Raw genomic sequence first — 19952 nt, 5'->3', positions numbered from 1 at the left:
CCGTCTCGGCCTCCCAAAGTGCTGGGATTACAGGCTTGAGCCACCGCGCCCGGCCTCAAACTCCTGATCTCAGGTGATCCACCCACCACGGCCTCCCAAAGTGCTGAGATTACAGATGTGAGCCACCACGCCCGGCCCCTGCCTAGACTTTCCTTACAACAAAAGATACTTCTGAGTAGAGGTCAGTTACCATGAAAGGGGATCGTTGCCACAAGTTATGTTATTCAACATTAAACTGTCTCAGCCAGGTGTTACTTACTGAAGTTGATGCAGTCCTTTTTGGTTGTGCAAAGACACACTTGGCTTCTATCTACTACTCTAGGGCTTCTAGATTCTCTAAATCTTTTTCTCCTTGTCATCTATTTTAGAGCGCATTTTGCTATCTCATGCTTCTCCTTTCTGCTCTCACTATTCTTCTTTTGAAAAAAAAAAAAGTGGAATATTCAGGAAACAGTGAGAAGCCCAACTTAACAGAGATACTATTTTCCTCTCTGTCATTCTCTCTCTCGTCCAAATTTCCAGGGAAGGAAACCTGATTTGCTCAGCTGGGGAGTGTACCCACTTAGTTACCCACTTAGTTACATCATTTGTGGTCAGGGCTGAGGTCATGTGGTACAAAATCACTGCCAGAGGCCCCCCACTGGAGGTAAGATAGCCCATAAACGTGATTATGAGCTGGGCAGACACTCCAAAAGCACTCTGCTATTAGTTGTAATAATTCAGTAAATAACTTTGTGTACAATCTTTATAAACATCATATGATTACTTCCTTAAAATAAATTCCTAAAGGTGGAATTATTGGGCCAAAGTGTATTAATATGATTAAAGTTTTAAATTCATGTTATCAAATTCATCTCAAAAGCATTGGATTAATTCACACTCCTCCTAGCAGTATATAAAATGGCCATTTGACAAAACAATATTGGATCTTATTTTTTAAAATCTTTGCCAATTTGATGAGTTAGGTGATGTCTCGTTATTTTAATCCTCCTTTTATAATCAGTAAAGGTAAATATTTTCTTTTTCTTTTTTTAGAGACAATGCCTCACTCTGTCACCTAGGCTGGAGTGCAGTGGCACAATTTTGTCTCACTGCAACTTCCACCCTCTGGGGTTCAAGTGATTCTCCTGCCTCAGTTTCCCGAGTAGCTGGGATTACAGGCAGCCACCACCACGCCCAGCTAATTTTTTGTATTTTTAGTAGAAACAGGGTTTTTCCATGTTGGCCAGGCTGGCCTCAAACTCCCGATCTCATGTGATCCTCCCACCTCGGCCTCCCAAAGGGCTGGGATTACAGGCGTCAGCCACCACTCCTGGCCAAGGTAAATATTTTCATCTGCTTCTCGGGTATTTTTTATTTCTGGCTTTTAAAGAGCCTATCCATATGAATTTGCCATTTTAAAACTGGACATTTTTCATTCTAATGGTTTGTTATAGCTCTTTATATATTACAAATATTTACCTTTTTTTGTTGTTGCTGTTGTTTCTTTTTTTATTTTTGAGACGGAGTCTTGCTCTGTCGCCCAGGCTGGAGTGCGGTGGCGCGATCTCGGCTCACTGCAAGCTCCGCCTCCCGGGTTCTCGCCATTCTCCTGCCTCAGCCTCTCGAGTAGCTGGGACTACAGGCGCCCGCCACTACGCCCGGCTAGTTTTTTGTATTTTTAGTAGAGACGGGGTTTCACCGTGTTAGCCAGGAAGGTCTCGATCTCCTGACTTCGTGATCCACCCGTCTCGGCCTCCCAAAGTGCAGAGATTACAGGCGTGAGCCACCGCGCCCGGCCGTTTTGTTTTGTTTTTTTGAGACAGAGTCTCTCACTCTATCACCCAGGCTGCAGTGCAATGGCGCGATCTCGGCTCACTGCAAGCTCTGCCGCCTGGGTTCACGCAATTCTCCTGCCTCAGCCTCCTGAGTAGCTGGGATTACAGGCGCCTGCCACCATGCCCAACTAATTTTCGTATTTTTACTAAAGACGAGGTTTCACTATGTTGGTAATCCACCCGCCTCGGCCTCCCAAAGTGCTGAGATTGCCGGCGTGAGCCACCGTGCCCCGCCCAAAAATATTTACTTTTAACACACATATTAAAGATATTCCTATTTCCATTAGTCTATTTTGTTTATAGAAAGGTTTTTTTAATGCCCAGTTAAATTTAAAATGACACATTTACCTAAATGTTAATTGTCCTCAAATCAACTTTAATAACCCATTTAAAAAATACTCTAGAGAATAATAGATTAAATATTAGCAAATGAATCTTGAATACTTAGTATGAAGCGTCAAGCAAATCTTCTCCTTCTCCTTCTCCTCCTCCTTCTTTTTTTTTATGGGGAGACTTGCTCTGTCCCCCAGGCTGGAGTGCAATAGCACGATCTCGGCTCACTGCAACCTCCGCCTCCCAGGTTCAAGCGATTCTCCTGCCTCAGTCTCCTGATTAGCTGCGATTACAGGCACCTGCCACCATACCTGGCTAATTTTTGTACTTTTAGTAGAGACAGGGTTTCACCATGTTGGTCAGGCTGGTCTCGAACTTCTGACTTCAGGTGAGCCAACTGTCTCGGCCTCCTAAAGTGCTGGGATTACAGGCGTGAGCCATTATGCCCGACCTGTCTTTCTTCTCCCTCCATGTTCCACATGCTCCAGCCACAATGGGCTAATAATAGTTCTCCAATATACCCTGTTGCCTCACACTTTGTAATACCTTTTGTTATTCCCTCTATATGAAACTCCCTTCCTTTTTTTCACTACTGATGAACCTTATTTCATTTTTTTTTAGACTTAACCAAGTCTCTGCATCTTCTAGGAAGTCTCTCTGCCTCTCCCCCTGTTCCTTTGGGTACACCGCCTCCATGCTCCCAAGGCACACCATGCATATCTCTCCCTTGGCAATTTTGAATGTTTACTAGTCTGTTCTTCCAGGAAACTATCAATGTGGTGGCAGCCTCCTCTATTACTATGATTCAGAGTCTTACACAGGGCCTGATACATCATAGGCTATTACATTTTTGCCAATAGACACATTCATGCATCCATGTTTTCTTAGGGAAAAGCACAACAAAGCAAATGTGCCACTATCAAAGTTTTAAATAGAGAATTAAGTGTCAGGGCATAAATAATAATAACTTAAAACAGTACTATCACTAAGGGTACTCAGTATATTGCTTTTCTGCCCTCTGCCTTAATTTTCACATTTTTATGTCTGAAAGAATAACACTAAGCAAACACCTTTGGAAGATGAACTAGGATAGATGAATATTAAGAAATTTGGTTGTAAGGCCAGGTGCAGTGGCTCACGCCTGTAATCCCAGAGCTTTGGGAGGGTGAGGCGGGTGGATCACCTGAGGTCAGGAGTTCGAGACCAGCCTGGCCAACATGGTGAAACCCCATCTCTACTAAACATACAAAAATTAGCTGGGTGTGGTGGCAAGTGCCTGTAATCTCAGCTACTTGGGAGGCTGAGGCAGAAGAATCACTGGAACCCAAGAGGCAGAAGTTGCAGTGAGCTGAGATGCCACTGCACTCCAGCTCAGGTGACAACAGGGAGACTCCGTCTCAAAAAAAAAAAAAAAAAAAGAAAGAAAGAAATTTAGTTGTAAAATGCTTCAGTTTTTTTTATACCAGAAACTATACTAGTTTCTGGTATAAAATCCCAGGAGAGAGGCGGAGACTGCAGTGAGCCGAGATCGCGCCACTGCACTCCAGTCTGGGGGACAGAGCTAGACTCCATCTCAAAAAAATAAAATAAAATAAAATCTCAGGAGAGGCTGGTCACGGTGGCTCTTGCCTGTAATCCCAGCACTTTAGGAGGCTGAGGTAGGCGGATTACCTGAGGTCAGGAGTTCAAGACCAACCTAGCCAACGTGGTGAAACCCCATCTCTACTAAAACTACAAAAATTAGCTGGGCGTGGTGGTGGGCGCCTATAATCCCAGCTACTTGGGAGGCTGATGCAGGGAGAATTGCTTGAACCCAGGAGGTTGCAGCGAGCTGAGATGGCGCCACTGCACTCCAGCCTGGGTGACAAAGCAAGACTCTCTCAAAAAAGAAAAAAAGAAAAATCCCAAGAGATCTAAGAATATCTGATCTTTAATTATTTATAATAGTAAATCAAATAATGTAATATAGTTACATTTTAGAGGAAAAATGCAAATGTAGTTCATTTTTACATGGGGCCCCTGATTTGAGGGCACCAAGAGAAAATTCCAGACTTAGGATCTGAAAATAATGAAAGGGTTATAAAGTTGAAAACAAAACCTGGTGGAACTCATAAATTTATTTATAATTCATTGTACCTCAACCATTGAGATAAAGACTCTATTCTCCTGCATCAAGGTGATTAAAATAGCAATACTTAAATCCAAATTGAAATAAATTAAAACGTTGCCTTTTTTTGTTCCCTTCTTTTCACAGGTGTTGAAAAAGTTGCCTTTTAAACACTGGAAGAATGAAAAAAAAAAAGAAATAAAAACTGTCAGTTCCTTTATTAAACAGAAAGCTGCCCAAATATTGAGCAAAATAAGATTACTTGTACACCTGACAATTCATACTATCCTGATCTTTAAAAAATTGAGAGTAAGAGAGATTTTTTTTTGAGACCAAGTCTCGCTCTGTTGCCCAGGCTAGAGTGCAGTGATACGATCTTGGCTCACTGCAACCTCTGCCTCCCAGGTTCAAGTGATTCTCCTGCCTCAGCCTCCTGAATAGCTGGGACTACAGGTGCACGCCACCATGTCCAGATAATTTTTGTATTTTTAGTAGATACAAGGTTTCACCATGTTGGTCAGGCTGGTCTGGAACTCCTGACCTTGTCATCGCCTGCCTTGGTCTCCCAAAGTGCTGGGATTACAGGCGTGAGCCACTGCGCCCGGCCAAGAGATCTTTAGATCCTAACGTAGAAAGCTGTGTATTACTAAATGAGAAAAGCAATTTGCAAAATATAATTTATGTAATCTCATTTTTGTGGAAAACGTTTATATACACATTTACATATGCATATAAAACCTCTTGAAAGACCATCTAAAACTTAACTGCTGTTATCCTAGAGGGGAGAAGGCAGATCATCAAAGGGGATTTGCACTCTTTATCTCTGTCATGTTTAAGTTTTTATTATAAGAATGTATTGATTTAAAAAAAAAAGAATGTATTGATTTTGTGCAAAACAATAAAAGCAGGCCAAGCATGGTGGCTCATGCCTGTAATCCCAACACATTGGAAAACCAAGGCAGGATGATCTCGCCAAGCCAAGAGTATGAGACCAGCCTGGACAGCATAGTGAGACCCTGTCTCTAAAAATAAATGAATAAATAAATAAATAAATAAATACACAAACAATAAAAGTCTTAACTTTTTCCTTTGTGGAAGAAATTCTGAGGGGATGGGACAGTGTCTCAATGAACTCGTTTTAAATTAGCTCTCCCTTTTCACACAAAAACTGCCCAAATCTGCTCTACCTCCCAATGAATTTTTGCATCCCCTAGGAGTTCTCTAGTCAAGTAAATGGCAAAAACTGTGGTCAGGGAAGAAGTCAAGGCTGAAATCCAGGAGTCATTGCTCCTTATCTTCCTAGGACCTGACTCTTGGCCTGAAAGAGACTCTGCTGCTCCCTTTCTGAAAGAAGAGAGAAGGACCTAAAGTTGTTTGTGTAGGAGCTACAACTGACCAAGCTCATCTCACAATAAGGTTTGGAGTCCCAAATAAAGACTTGGTCTAGAAGATTCCATGTGGGCAACAAAATTACACAGTAAAGATACTGAGGTGAAGATCCCCTAAATCATCTGGCCTGGGTAATAGAGAAAGTGAATTTGTGTATTAATTCTCTATTTTCTGGTTCAGTCTAGCCAGAGAGGGTTTTGGAACAAAAGGAACGAGAATAAAAGAAGAGAATAAAGACCATTATCTCAGGGAGACCTTAAGAAAGGTGATGTGGATGCTAAAATAGAAGGTGTGAAAATAGTTAGAAAGAATGAAGAAGACCTAGTATTCAATAGCACAACAGGGTGACTATTGTCAATAATAATTTCATTGTACATGGTAACTAAGAGTATAATTAGATTGTTTGTAACACAAAGGATTAATGCTTGAGGTGATGGATACCCATTTTACCCTGATGTGATTATCATGCATTCATTGTCTGCCTGAATCAAAATATCTCATGAACATGTACTCCAAAAATATATATATACCTATTATGTACCCACAAAAGTCAATTGACATTTTTTTTAAAAGATGGGGCTATATGGCCACATAGATATCAGTCTGTAGCCTTTTGAGGATCCCCAGCGCTGTGGGCCACCCTCCTATCTAGAGAACAGAAGGAGCAGAGTCCCAGAGAAGTGTGAGCAAGGGCTTGGGTCCCCTCCTGGCTCCACCACCCGAGTTTAAGAAAGTAGGGATTTTGAGGTCACGTTTGTGTGCCTATTGAAATCTCTTCCCTTCTTCGAAACTCAAATTCTACCTTCTTCAGAAAACCTCCCCTAAATAAGCCTACACTATTATAGGCAGTTTGTAGCTATTCAATACTTTATTAAACTGCATTATTTTATTGTCACTTTACTAGGCTGTAAATGTCGTTAGGGCAGAAATTATGTCTTGATTTTTAAAAATTTCCACAATGCCTAGGGTGGTGTTGAGAATAAAATAGGTATTCGGTAAGTAATTGTGTGATGAAAAAGTTGAAAGGAAGAAACAACCATCAGGCTTCCTGAAGTTTCTAGCCTTTCTAACTTAGAGAGAAAATACACTTGATGGTAGGCCTGCATCCCCACATTCTCAAATCAGAGGGCGGAGGTTCACCTGCACCTCGTGTATCTTTTTCTGGGGAAAAAAAAAAAAGCTATCCTGAATGCAAACTCAGTCTCAAAGTGCTACTAAGGACAACCAGTAAAGCACAGTCCCTTCTGGATCCCTTCTGGGGACCGGGCTCTGTGTGTGTGTGTTGTGTGTGTATGTGTGCGTGTCTGTGTGTAAGTGTGCATAGGTGGGGAAAGGTTGTGGTGTGATGGGAGGGGATAGGCAAGAGGGAGGAAAGAGACTCCACGCAGTGATTATGTGGAGGGGATTTGCTATGTCTCTTCCCCCCGCTTCTTTCTTTGTCCTCTTTCTCCTGGTCCCCTTCTTCTGCATTTGTCTGGGAGGATCCTGGAGTGTTCTTTTGATCGACTCAATCTTTCTCTGGCACTTGAGTTCTGATTGGCTGAAGGACTTAGAGAGGAAAAAAAACTTTAATTAAGTAGATAATCTCGTCTTTGGACGTTTGGCAGCTCCATTTCACCTCCCCTTAACTCTGTTTGGGATCGCTTACACACCAAGGAAGTTGGGCTTTGAGAATTCCATCCCACTGCCACTGAGGAGAATATTTCTCCACCTTGCTTACCCATCTCCCAGTTTTTTGGAATTTTCTCTAGCTGTTACTCCAGAGGATTATGTTTCTTTCAAAGCCTTCTGTGTACATCTCTCTTTTCACCTGTGTCCTCCAACTCAGCCACAGCTGGTAAGTAACCTGGACTCTTACCTGGAGCTGGGAATAGGTAAGTGTATGTAATATGTTGGGTAAAGCTCATTTCATTTCCAGAAATGTAGGAAGCCTTGAGATCTCTCCTAGAAAAAACTGTTCTGTGGGGTAGGGCTCTTCCTAAATTTATAGCTGATTTTAGTGAAACTTTAGGACCCCTACCAATAAAGGACTAAATGATGGGAAGGGGGGGGTTCCTATTTTTATAAATTGCTATTCCACAAATATTCCCCCAAAGTGATTTGAGGGAAAATGGACAGCAGCCCTTTTCACGAAATCCTGATGTCAGCATTGTAGAGAGGAGGAAGGTAGTTCAAAGCAAGTTCTACTGTGTGTTGAATCCGATCTTGAAGTAAAGTCTGGAGACAAAATTCAATGGGATCTTACTTTGCACTTTCTGACTTTATTTTTTTCAGGATATTCTAAGTAATTGCTCAAATTGTCATTTCCTAGACATAAAAAATTTTATTTGAACCACTAAGCGGGCATTGGGTTAACAAACATGTTTGAAACCAGATATTTTAGAAATCTAAAGGTCTTGAGAAATCTATTTAATTTGTTCAATTTACAAAAATTTCTAAATGGTTCAGAAAATCAGATAATGTATATGAAAGTGCTTTGTAAATTATAAACACAATTGCTAAAGAATATCATCTCCATTCTCATTTAGCTCTTGGAAACCACATAAACTATCTATACATGCAACTGTTCATAAGCGAATACACCAGTACACAATAACATACAGAATGCAGGTTGCTAGGGTGTTCGGAGTTTCTCTCCAGTTCAGATATGAGCTCAGTCTCTCTCTTCATCAGTTCTCATTTTGACCATCTATTTAACAAAGATATAAATCCAATTGCTACATAAACTGTTGAGGAAGCAAGAAAAGAAATTTCTTTGCTGAGATAAGCTTCTTTTGAGAATCGAAAACATTTTTATCGTAAATGAGTGTAGCTGTCTTTATGGGAGTGTTGATAGGAAGTATGCCAACTTCATAAAACTATTTGCAAGTTAATACAATAATCTGCAACATTTCTGATTATAAGCAGAACCACCAATTAGTCCATTTTTAATTGGCGTTTTAATTAAATATTTCAACGTTCAACAAAAAAGTCTCTCTTCTCTCCCCCTCATGAGAACAAAAAGACAAAAGGGAGAGGAGACTATTTCAGAGCACTTCTACTGATGTTCATGGTATTCTTCAGCTGATTCAGTATCAGCAAAAGAGAAACACGAGATTCCTTTCCCTAGTCACCAGGGCGGTGTGAAGAATTGTTCTATAAAAAATACCTTTACTGTGTGTTCCCTTCCCTGCTGGAGGGGGTCATGTTCATTTCATTCTGATACTGACACAGCCACACTGAAAGGTGGCTGGGTTGCTTGTCTGTCCAAATTCAAGTGTCTGGATTCAAAAAGAAAAAAGGAAAAAGAGATGTGAAAGAAAGTTCTAATTTAAAAAAAAAAAAAAAAAACAGGGTTTAAGAACCCCTTCTCGCCTTGCCTGACTTTGAGGAGAAAATGTACAAATCTCCTTTATAATACAATTAGATTTTAATTGCTTTTTCCTATAAGCCCCAATTTAAATTAAACATTTGTACTTCACCAAGAATCTGTTTGTGTTGGGATTTGAAAAGTGATTTTTAAATTTAACATTAAATCTTGATTATGCTTCTAATGAAACTATCAGGGTTTTGCATAAGGTCATCTTCCCCTTTATGCCACGCAGAGAAATTTGACCAATCATAGCCTTTGAAATGTTTCTCTTAATACTTCATTATCAACCTTTTATGTAAGGACCTCAAAAGCATTTAACAAATAGAGAACCACAATTTCTGCTTGGCTGTTCAATTGTAGGCCTGCTTGAAATTACCGCCTAAAAGAGTCCATCAACAGAAATTCCTGGGCTTGAAAAGGAGAGAATAATGATGGCATTCACCTATAATATGCAGTTTTACTAGGTAAATCAGTCCAAGATGATATCTTTGAAAAGTATTTGCCACAATTTTTTATAATTGGGACACTTTCAAGGAGAACTGTCTTTTAGTAACTTGAGAAAATTCTTTTCTTTGAATTTGTTTGTCTTAATCCTTATGGCTCCAAAGAAAGAGACTGAGAATGCATGATAAACCAAGCAGATGATGATGATTATAATGGTGGCCAGAGATGAACCAATTTGATTTTCCTTCCAATGTACTTACTCATCTGGAATGAGCAGGCCTAGAAAGTGTTTTACCTTAACTGATTGGCCCCATTTTACTCCAAATGATATGTCATAATGACAGTGAGTCTTACCCAGTTCTGTTCATTTCTCACTCTCTCCCCACCTAACTCAGTCACCAAATCAGAAGGATGTCCCGGGACACAGAAGTAAACTATAGCTCTGCTCCCATTCTTCAACAGAAGTCACCACCTCTACTTCTTTCCAAAGGTCTGCAGCAGGAATTTAAACAGGGTCCATTTCTCTTCTGCAGTAGGGCAAGAATTTATCTAAAATCTTTGGATTTTAAGGCAGCTTTTGAAAAACATCATCTTTTGGTCCTCTCCATGCATGTTTTAGAGTAACCTTTCTATGGCTCTTGAAATCTCATCTGATGATGACATGTGGGACTCCTGATTGGCAAAGGAATCAGTTATTGGAGGAGGGTCTTTGAATCCATAGTCTCACCAAGCATTGCATAAAGCTGAAACTACTGATCTCCACACTATGTGCTACTACTTTTAGGCGTATATTATGAACAATAAAATACAAACTCATTTAAAAATTACTGAATTCATACTGAGGTTCTGTCATAAGATTTTGCCATGTTGAGTTTTTCCCACTAACAGATTAAAAAAAACCATATATGATCAAGTGCGAATCCACTAAAACTGTCACGATAGGGAAGGATTCTCATCCTCAAAGAGGCTGGGAATATCCAAAGTTAGAGAAATAAAAAGTAAGGTGTGAGGAACTGCTCTGGAATCTGAAAAAAAAAAAAAAAAAAAATGCCAGTATAAAAGAGTCACTTAATAGCATCCTTGGTTCATTCAAAAAAAAAAAAAAAAAAGTGCCTGATCCATTAACAAAAAAAGCTGGGATTTGTGGAGTAGCTCTGAGGTGGGCTAGATCAGCAGCTGCACTATAGGAAGGCCTGAGGGCTCTGAGACATAACCAGAGAGGTTTAATTCCCAGGTTTATCATTGAAGGCCTCCACAACTTGAGCCCCATGTGTTTCCTTCCAGAATCTCTATTTCTCTTGTCATGAAAGACAATCCCTATTATTATTATAATTATTAATAACAACAAAGGCTGTGAGGATCCTGGGAAAAGACACTTCATTACAGCTCTTATTATGAGACCAGTTTGTGTGAGTGACAAGAAGGATGCTCTAAGATGCATCTTCGTTTTAGTTTTAGTTTTTGGTGGATGACAATATGACACAAAGAAGGATCTCCTTTGTGTGCTACTACATAGTGACAAATGGGGCATTAAAAAAGGACCAGAAGAAAAGGAGTTTTAATCCAAACCCCCTCCTTCCATGGAAATATATTCCTTTTTTTTTTTCCTTTTTCCCAGCTGGGAAAATTGGTTTAATGCTGCTCTATGTTGGGTGATACTATTATCTCTTGGGACTATTAAAAAAATTCCTTTTTTTCTGGGCTCCAATGATGCTTGTCTATTTTCATGAGAAAAGTGGGGGAGAATTCATATGCTTTAGAGAACAAGGTCAATATAATTTTTCTTAGGATAAATCTTTATTTTTCAGAAAGTGGATTTTTTTTTTTTTTTACTCAGTAAAAGATCGGGCTGGGTTAACAGCTGGGGGAAACCCTGAGCTTGGGTCACATAAATACCATTCCCCACTGCCTCCCACTTGAAATATACCTGCACTCCCAGGACCTCTCAACACAAACTACCATCCACTGTGGACAGACGCTTCAGTCTCATTATAAGCCAAACTTTTATGGTTTGTTTTTCTCAATCTTTATTGTAAGCCCCTGTTATTGATCATTTCATTTCTCTGTATGCTTCTTAGGTTCGAGTTTTCTCCACGCCAAGAGAAAATCAGATCATAAGGGGATCATTTAAATTCACCATCATCTGACCAGTCCAAACTCGCTTTTAAAAAATAGGTTGTTTTCGCAACTTCAGCATCCTATGGTACCAGCACATTATGGGGCTATATTCTAGTAGTCCCAATAAGTCCCTATAAGGGGGCCAATAGGTCAGTCTTTCTATGCAGCTCCATAGATGAAATTCTTACACTCTCCAGGCCAAACTGACACCATCCTACATTAGGAGGAATTTCCCCCTTCATTCAAAATGGCAATTGCCTTTTGCTGCTCTAAATCTCAGTCCTTTTTCTGTAGTCAGGTTCTCTAGGTTTATCGTACCACGCTTCGAAGGTTCCATTCCTTACCAATATCCAGGACACTAAGTAGTGAATCAATAGATTGTCCACATTATCTTGTCTGGTATTTCCTCACCTTAATCCAAGGCATCTGGTGGAGCCCAGATTCCATAGATTATTGCTTTTCAGAATAATTGGGTTTGTTTTAACATTTTCACATTAAGGGAAAAATATGTTTTTACAAAGGTTGAGAACAGCATGTATAACAAACCCCAATAACTCAGCTTCAACCATTATCAATCTCTGACCAATCACGTTTTGCCTATACTTTCTGTAGCATTTTTAACTGCATATTCTCTTAGTCTAAATCTTCCAAGTACCACCATGGTTCAAAATAGGAAAAAGAGGGATAGCAAAAGGATTATGTGTCCTCTGTCTGAGAGACCCAGGCCAGTAATTAGAATGAAGTTTGGGGAACATTGTACATTTCTCCCATTGCCCTTGGGAGAAGATCAAGAACACAAATTGGCAAAAGGGAATAAGTCATTCAAATACATGTTTGAGTTTATTTCTATTGGAGCTGTGGTTGATTAGCAAAGGCAGTAGAAATTGATGGTTAGATCAGATTGAGGAGAGAACATTTTACCATCTATTTGGATTTAATTCCATTAAGCAGTAAAAGTGGCACTAAAGTGCCAAAGCCTGTCAATTTTCCAACCTTAAACTGTTCACCTCGTTGTTTTACAGGATAATTCTTAGAGTTACCATGTACACCTACCTTCTTGATACTGATATAAACTGATATTGTTTCCATCGATGCAACTGAGAACACAAATGTTTTCTAAAGTCTATACTGCAGGGACCAAGGCAACAAGATCAGAAAACAAAACGGAATTCTCTGCCTCCATAATGACTGCGGAAAAAGTTCCCGTGATCCCAGGCTTTCTGGGAATGGTGGCTTGAGCTGTTCCTTAGCAGCTCTCACTTAGAGACCAAGGAAAGGAGCCTGAGTATAGCTTATCCCTGCCACAGTCCTCATTTAGATGCTAAGTACTGAAGTGCTTTTCTGTAGCTTAGCGTCTCTCAGCAGCGCTTACTACAATACATAAAGAAGGAAGGAAATGAGGACAGGGAAGATAGCCTATCACTCTATAAAATAAACTGGAATGCAAATGACATATCAGTTGCAGGGAAAAAGATGATCCCCTGAACATTTGTGCTTCACTTGTGAAGGAATCCATCTGAGCTTCTTTTGCAAAATTTGCAAAGATCCATGGTATAGAGTTGTCCTGTGGGCTATGACACGGCCTTTGCCAACAATCATTTGGCAAGGGCTGGATTTGCAATAATGTGGGATTTTAATATACATTTTAATGTAAGGACTACTGCTAAGACTGTCACACCTGTTTAACTTAAAAAAATTTTTTTTTGTCAATTGGCTTACAAGACTGGTTTTCTCTTTTCATATTTTAGGGCACTGCATTATTATATAAAAACTTCACATTTATAAAAAACATTTTTAGAATGCTTTACAGGGCTGAACTCCCTTTGAAGAAAGAAATGGACTTTAATTTGGTGAAATAATTATGGGAATATGACCAAAAGCTATGCATTCCTGAATTTTTCTTCCTATACTCATCTTGAAAAATACCTTCCTTTGGCCCCAATCTCCACTGCAATCATTTCTCCTTTCTCTTTTTTCTTTCAATGCCGTCCTCCTCCAACGAGTCAGCACTAGCTGCTTTCTTGTCATAACTCTTCACTCTCTGCAATCTGGCTTGTGTTCTATTGCCATACTTAAATAGATCCCTCCACTGATACCAGCTTTGTTCCCTCTTGACGTATTTTTAAGTAGGAGGAAATCTGATTTTGAAAGTCTGAATACTTCTCTTCCCTTTAAGACTTCAGATACCTTGTAACTTCTCCCTCCTAATCCCTTCCCCTAGTTAAATAGGAAAGCCTGATTTCAATACTTTGGAATGGGTAAGAATTAGTCATGCTTTTCACCCTTGAAAAATGCTTGCATTTTAAACTTAACTCTCTCAAATTGTACAGTGAATAGTTCCGATTTCAAATACCCTCAGGTATTATCAGATAAGAGTAGTGAAGAAAATTTGGGGACCAATGGGATATTATTTCACAGTTATTAGTAAGACCTACTTTCTATGTAACTGTGTGTGGGGGCACATGTGTGAACATACCTTTGTGTCTGCTCGTGCACGTGTGTTCTACAGGTCAGACATGTGGATGCTGTGGAACAGAGACAGTCACAAGGAAACTCACTCAGAAGAGCTATCTTTGGGCTCTCTACAGACCAAGGCATCTTGAGAGTTCTATGGAGTGAAAAGCTGCTGTCAGAACTCATTCTAAGAGAAAGCTGCATCACTGGAGCACCTGCCAGCTATAGCCCCAGGCAGCTTCCCTACTCCATACCCTCCCCTTAGCCTTTAATCCTTTGCCCTATATGCCTTCTGTGCTAAATCTTCAGATAGAGAAGATCTACAGTTCACATTCATTCACTACCACTTCTCCTTTCCCCTGGGCCAGCACTCCAATTTCGGTAATCAGACGTCTCTCTCCTAAAGTAGACCAATTGAGCGTCATGACTCAGAGACACTTTTTTTTTTTTTTTTTTTTTGAGACGGAGTCTCGCTCTGTCGCCCAGGCTAGAGTGCAGTGGCCGGATCTCAGCTCACTGCAAGCTCCACCTCCCGGGTTTACGCCATTCTCCTGCCTCAGTCTCCCGAGTAGCTGGGACTACAGGCGCCCACCACCTCGCCCGGCTAGTTTTTTGTATTTTTTAGTAGAGACGGGGTTTCACCGTGTTAGCCAGGATGGTCTCGATCTCCTGACCTTGTGATCCGCCCGTCTCGGCCTCCCAAAGTGCTGGGATTACAGGCTTGAGCCACCGCGCCCGGCCCAGAGACACTTTTTTAAAGACAGGATCTCACTCTGTCGGCCAGGCTGGAGTGCACAATCCTGGCTCACTGCAGCCTCGACCTCCCTAGCTCAAGTGATCCTCTCACTTCAGCCTCCCAAGTAGCTGCGACTGTAGGTGTGTGCTACCATACCCGTCTAAATTTTGTATTTTTTGTAGAGACAGGGTCTCACTGCCTTTTAAAAATATCATCGTTATATCCTCTTTTCTGAGCTCCATCCCATTTCTCCATCTTTTTTTTTTTTTTTTTTTTTGAGGCGGAGTCTCGCTCTGTCGCCCGGACTGGAGTGCAGTGGCCGGATCTCAGCTCACTGCAAGCTCCGCCTCCCGGGTTTACGCCATTCTCCTGCCTCAGCCTCCCGAGTAGCTGGGACTACAGGCGCCCGCCGCCTCGCCCGGCTAGTTTTTGTATTTTTAGTAGAGACGGGGTTTCACTGTGTTAGCCAGGATGGTCTCGATCTCCTGACCTCGTGATCCGCCCGTCTCGGCCTCCCAAAGTGCTGGGATTACAGGCTTGAGCCACCGCGCCCGGCCTTCTCCATCTTTATTATGATTTTTATTTTTATTTTTTGTAGAGACAGAGTCTCACTATGTTGCCCAGGCTGGTTTCAAACTCCTGGGCTCAAGCAATTGGCCCACTTTGGCCCCCTAAAATGCTGAGATTACAGGCGTGAGCCACCATGCCCAGCTGATGACTCAGAGATATTTTATGGACATTAAGAGATGGGATTAAAGGTTGGGGAGAAGTCAGAAATATTACGTAAGGATTTGTGGGGAAAGTGATGAGAGGCAGAACAAAACAAGATCACGGGGCACTAAGATGAAAGTCCTGGGTGGTAAGAGGAAAACATCAAATTCTGCTGATTCATATTCAGAACATTTGTTTTTTATTTTTTATTTTATTTTATTTTTTGAGACAGAGTCTGACTCTGTCACCTAGGCTGGAGTGCAGTGGTGCGATCTCAGCTGACTGCAACTTCTGCCTCCCAAGTTCAAGTGATTCTCCTGCCTCAGCCTCCCAAGTAGCTGGGACTACAAGTGCACACCACCATGCCCAGCTAATTTTTGTATTTTTGGTAGGGATGCGGTTTCACTGTGTTAGCCAGGATGGTCTCAAACTCCCAACCTCAGGTGATCTGCCCACCTCAGTCTCCCAAAGTGCTGGGATTACAGGCGTGAGCCACCACGCCCGGACTATGTTTTGTTTAGATACACAAATAATTACCATCATGTTATAACTGCCTGCAGTAGTCAGTACAACAACATGCTGTATAGGTTTGTAGCCTAAGAGCAATAGGCTCTACCATAAAGCATGGGTGTGTAGTGGGCTATCCATCTAGGTGTGTGTGAGTACATTCTATGATGTCTGCACAGTGACAAAATCACCTAACAACACATTTCTCAAGACATATCCCTGTCATGAAGCCATACGCTGTATCCCCTCCCCACCTCTGCCTACAGTGTCCTTTAGTATTTGTTTCTCCCTACTCTTTTATACACTGAACCCAGTGTGAGCAACAAGAACAGTGCCTAGAAAATGTGCCCAGGGGATGTGGTGCTACCCAGACAAAGCAGGGCCTGTGCCCTGGCAGATGTGGTTCTTTTGTGGACATAGAAGCAGTAGGCTGGTGCAATGAAAGGATAAAAAATTAGCAGAGACGATGTGATAGTTAACTGAGTGTATTCACGAGTGTGTGCAAAACATCCCTTAGGCCTCTCAGAAATATTTACCAAGAATTTTTCAGGAATTAGGAGTCCTGGATTAGCCAGTGGGAATAAGAGCAAGGGAAATATGGGCTGCAAAAAAGCACAGCAGGTAGAGTGCACGCTCTAGAGTAGGACTGCCTAGGCTCCAGTCCTGGCTTCACCACTTACCTAGCTGCATGAGGCTGGGTGGCCACTCTATGTTTCAGTCTCTGTTCCTGTAAAATGAAAGATATAATAGTTTCTACCTCATATAATTGTGATCATTATATGAACTTAAAATATGTAAAACACTTAAAAGTACATGGTCAGTCCTGGCAACACAACGAGACCCTGTCTCTATGAAAAATACAAAATAAAAATATGCCGGGCATGGTGGCTCACCCCTGTCGTGCCAGCACTTTGGGAGGCCAACGTGGGTGGATCACTTGAGGTCAGGAGTTCAAGACCAGCTTGGCCAACATTATGAAACCCCATCTCTGCTAAAAATACAAAAATTAGCCAGCATGGAGGAATGTGCCTGTGGTCCCAGCTACTTGGGAGGCTGAGGTGGGAAGATTTCTTGAGTCTGGACAACAAAGCAAGACCCTCTCTCAAAATAAATAAATAAATAAATAAAAGTACTTGGTGTGCATGGAATAGACACTCAATGAAAAGTAGCGTACCCACCCCATGGAGTTGCTATGAAAATTTAAGAAGATGATACAGGTAAAACACTTAGAAGAGTTCCTCACATACTTGATAAATGCTAGTTATTATTACATGATATGATTAAACTTTATATTGTATCATATACACACACGTATACTGGACTGCTAACACAAGGAGAAGAAACAATTGTAAAATTTCGACTTGGCAGTGTAAAAGCACAACTAACCACAGTGATTTATGTAAATCGCTTACCACTTATGCCTAATTACTATGAAGCACAGCAACAATTATACACAGCACTAAGTGTGTCAGATTAACTTTGCTAAAGGTTTGATTATAGCACTAACCTCTGTGTACATATGCTCAGTGTTCACTCTCTGTTACTCTTGTAGTATGATCATCTGCTCATGTAGCACAGTCATCTGCTCACTACATTAAAAAACTAGTGGGAGCACTGGCTTGCCACAGACCTCTTATATTTCTCAAAATCTTTTTGCAGTTCTTTTTCTCCTTACATTATCTGCTGCATCTGATGATCTATCTTTTTTATTTCAAAATCCTTGTATTCAATTCACTTTTATAGGCACTTACTATGTTCAAAGTAGTAGATTAGGAACTGGAGGGTATACAGAGATAATTAAGGCAGCCCATACTCATAGTCAAGTATAAAGGAGGAAAGGGAAACCTTCATATGAAACAGAGAAAAGTTGCTGTGAGGCTTCAAGGCGTGCTGGTTGTAGCTTTTGCACTGGTACTTATTCAAGAATAAGTGAGATTTTTAAACAATAGCTTTATTGAGATATAATCTACATACTATAAAAGGCACCCTTTAAGGAATCAATGATTTTTTTTTAGCCAATTCATGGATTTGTGCAACCTTCACCACAATCCATTTTAGAACATTTTAATCACTCCAAAAAGAAACGCTTTATTCATTAGCATTCACTCCCCATTCCTCCTCCCCTCAGTCCCTGGAAACTGTGAATGTAGTCAGTTTCCTCCATGAGATTAACTACGCTGGATATTTGATACAGATAGAATCATACCATTTATGGCCTTTTGTGTCTGGCTTCTTTCACTCAGAATATTTTCAAGGTTCATCCATGTTGTAGCATGTATCCAGTACTTCATTCCTTTCTATGATCAAAACATATGCTACTATGGGTTGCGCATGGTGGCTCATGCCTGTAATCTTGCACTTTGGGAGGCTGAGGCAGGAGGAGTGCTTGAAGCCAGGGGTTTGAGACCAGCCTGGACAATACAGTGAGATCCTGTCTCTACAAAAATTAAACAATTAGCCTAGCACAGTGATGTGTACCTGTAGTCCCAATTACTCAGGAGGCTGAAGCAGGAGGATCACTTGAGCCTAGGAGTTCAAGGCTGCAGTGAGCTACGATGGCATCACTGCACTTCAGCTTGGGTGACAGAGAAAGACCCTGTTTATGTTTAAAAAAAAAAAAAAGACAACAGAAAATAAAGGGCTGGGCGTGGTGGCTCACGCCTGTAGTCTGAGCACTTTGGGAGGCTGAGGCAGGTGGATTCCCTGAGGTAAGGCATTCGAGACCAGCCTAGCCAACATGGTGAAACCCCGTCTCTACTAAAAATACAAAAATTAGCCAGGCATGGTGGTGGACGCCTGTAATCCTAGCTACTTGGGAGGCTGAGGCAGAATTGCTTGAACCTGGGAGGCAGAGGTTGCAGTGAGCCAAGATCACGCCACTGCACTCTAGCCTTGGCAACAGAGCGAGACTCTGTCTCAAAAAAAAAAAGAAAAGAAAAGAAAAGAAGAAAGAAAAACATTCTATTTATCCCCCCTTCAGCTGATACTTTTTTTTTTTTTTTGGCTATTATGAATAATGCTGCTATGAAAAGAAATGTACAAGTTTTGTTGGACATATGTTTTCAATTCTTATGAGTATACACCTAGGAGTAGAATTGCTGGCTTATATGGTAACTTCATATTTAACCTTTTGACGAATTGGCAGACTATTTTCCAAAGTGTCTGCACCATTTTACAATATCACCAGCAGTGTATGATTTCTCCACATCCTCACCAACAGTTGTCTTTTTTATTTTAGCTATATTTGTGGGTGCAAATCCTCGTCATGTTTTTAATTCATATTTCCCTGATGACTAGTGATATTGTGCATATTTTCATGTGCATATTGGCTATTTGTATATTTTCTCTGGAGAAATGTCTATTCAAGTCCCTTGCTGATTTTTTAAAAATTTTATTTATTTATTTATTTATTTTTTGGGATGGAGTCTTGCTCTGTTGCCCAGGCTGGAGTGCAGTGGCACATTCTCGGCTCATTGCAACCTCTGCCTCTCGGGTTCAGTCGATTCTCCTGCCAGCTTCCCGAATAGCAGGGGACTACAGGCGTACACCACCACATCTGGCTAATTTTTGTACTTTTTGGTGGAGATAGGGTTTCACCATGTTACCCACGCTGGTCTCAAACTCCTGACCTTAAATGATCTGCCTGCCTCAGCCTCCCAGAGTGCTGGTATTACAGGCATTAGCCACTGCGTTGCCAATATTTTCTCCCATTCTGTGAGCTGTCTTTTTGCTTTCTTGATGGTGTTTTTAGAAGTGCAAATGTTTTTAATGTTGAAGAAGTTCAATTTATCTGTGCTTTATTTTGTCACTTGTGCTTTTGGTATCATAGCTATAACACCACTGCCAAACCCCAGGTCACAAAAATTTACATGCATCCTTTGTTCTAAGAGTTTTACAGTTTTTGCAGTTACACTTAAGTGTAGGATACATTTTGAGTTAATTAAAGGGTATGGGGAGTTGCAATGTTAAATAAATACATGTCAT

The 19952-nt window shown here is 40.9% G+C and overlaps 1 long non-coding RNA gene across 1 annotated transcript in view; it reads right to left on the bottom strand.

Annotated features, from left to right (window-relative positions):
* Positions 1 to 19952, bottom strand: part of LOC117068498 — a 35216-nt gene that overhangs the window by 4149 nt on the left and 11115 nt on the right. Inside the window, exon 2 of the long non-coding RNA XR_004431154.1 lies at positions 16649 to 16695. This is a non-coding gene — a long non-coding RNA (uncharacterized LOC117068498). The remainder of the gene's footprint in view (positions 1 to 16648; positions 16696 to 19952) is intronic.

The sequence above is a fragment of the Trachypithecus francoisi genome, unplaced genomic scaffold (genome assembly GCF_009764315.1).
Source record: "Trachypithecus francoisi isolate TF-2019V2 unplaced genomic scaffold, Tfra_2.0 Contig01579, whole genome shotgun sequence".
In the NCBI taxonomy this organism is placed as follows: domain Eukaryota; kingdom Metazoa; phylum Chordata; class Mammalia; order Primates; family Cercopithecidae; genus Trachypithecus; species Trachypithecus francoisi.
This window is presented reverse-complemented; position numbering and strand designations above follow the sequence as displayed.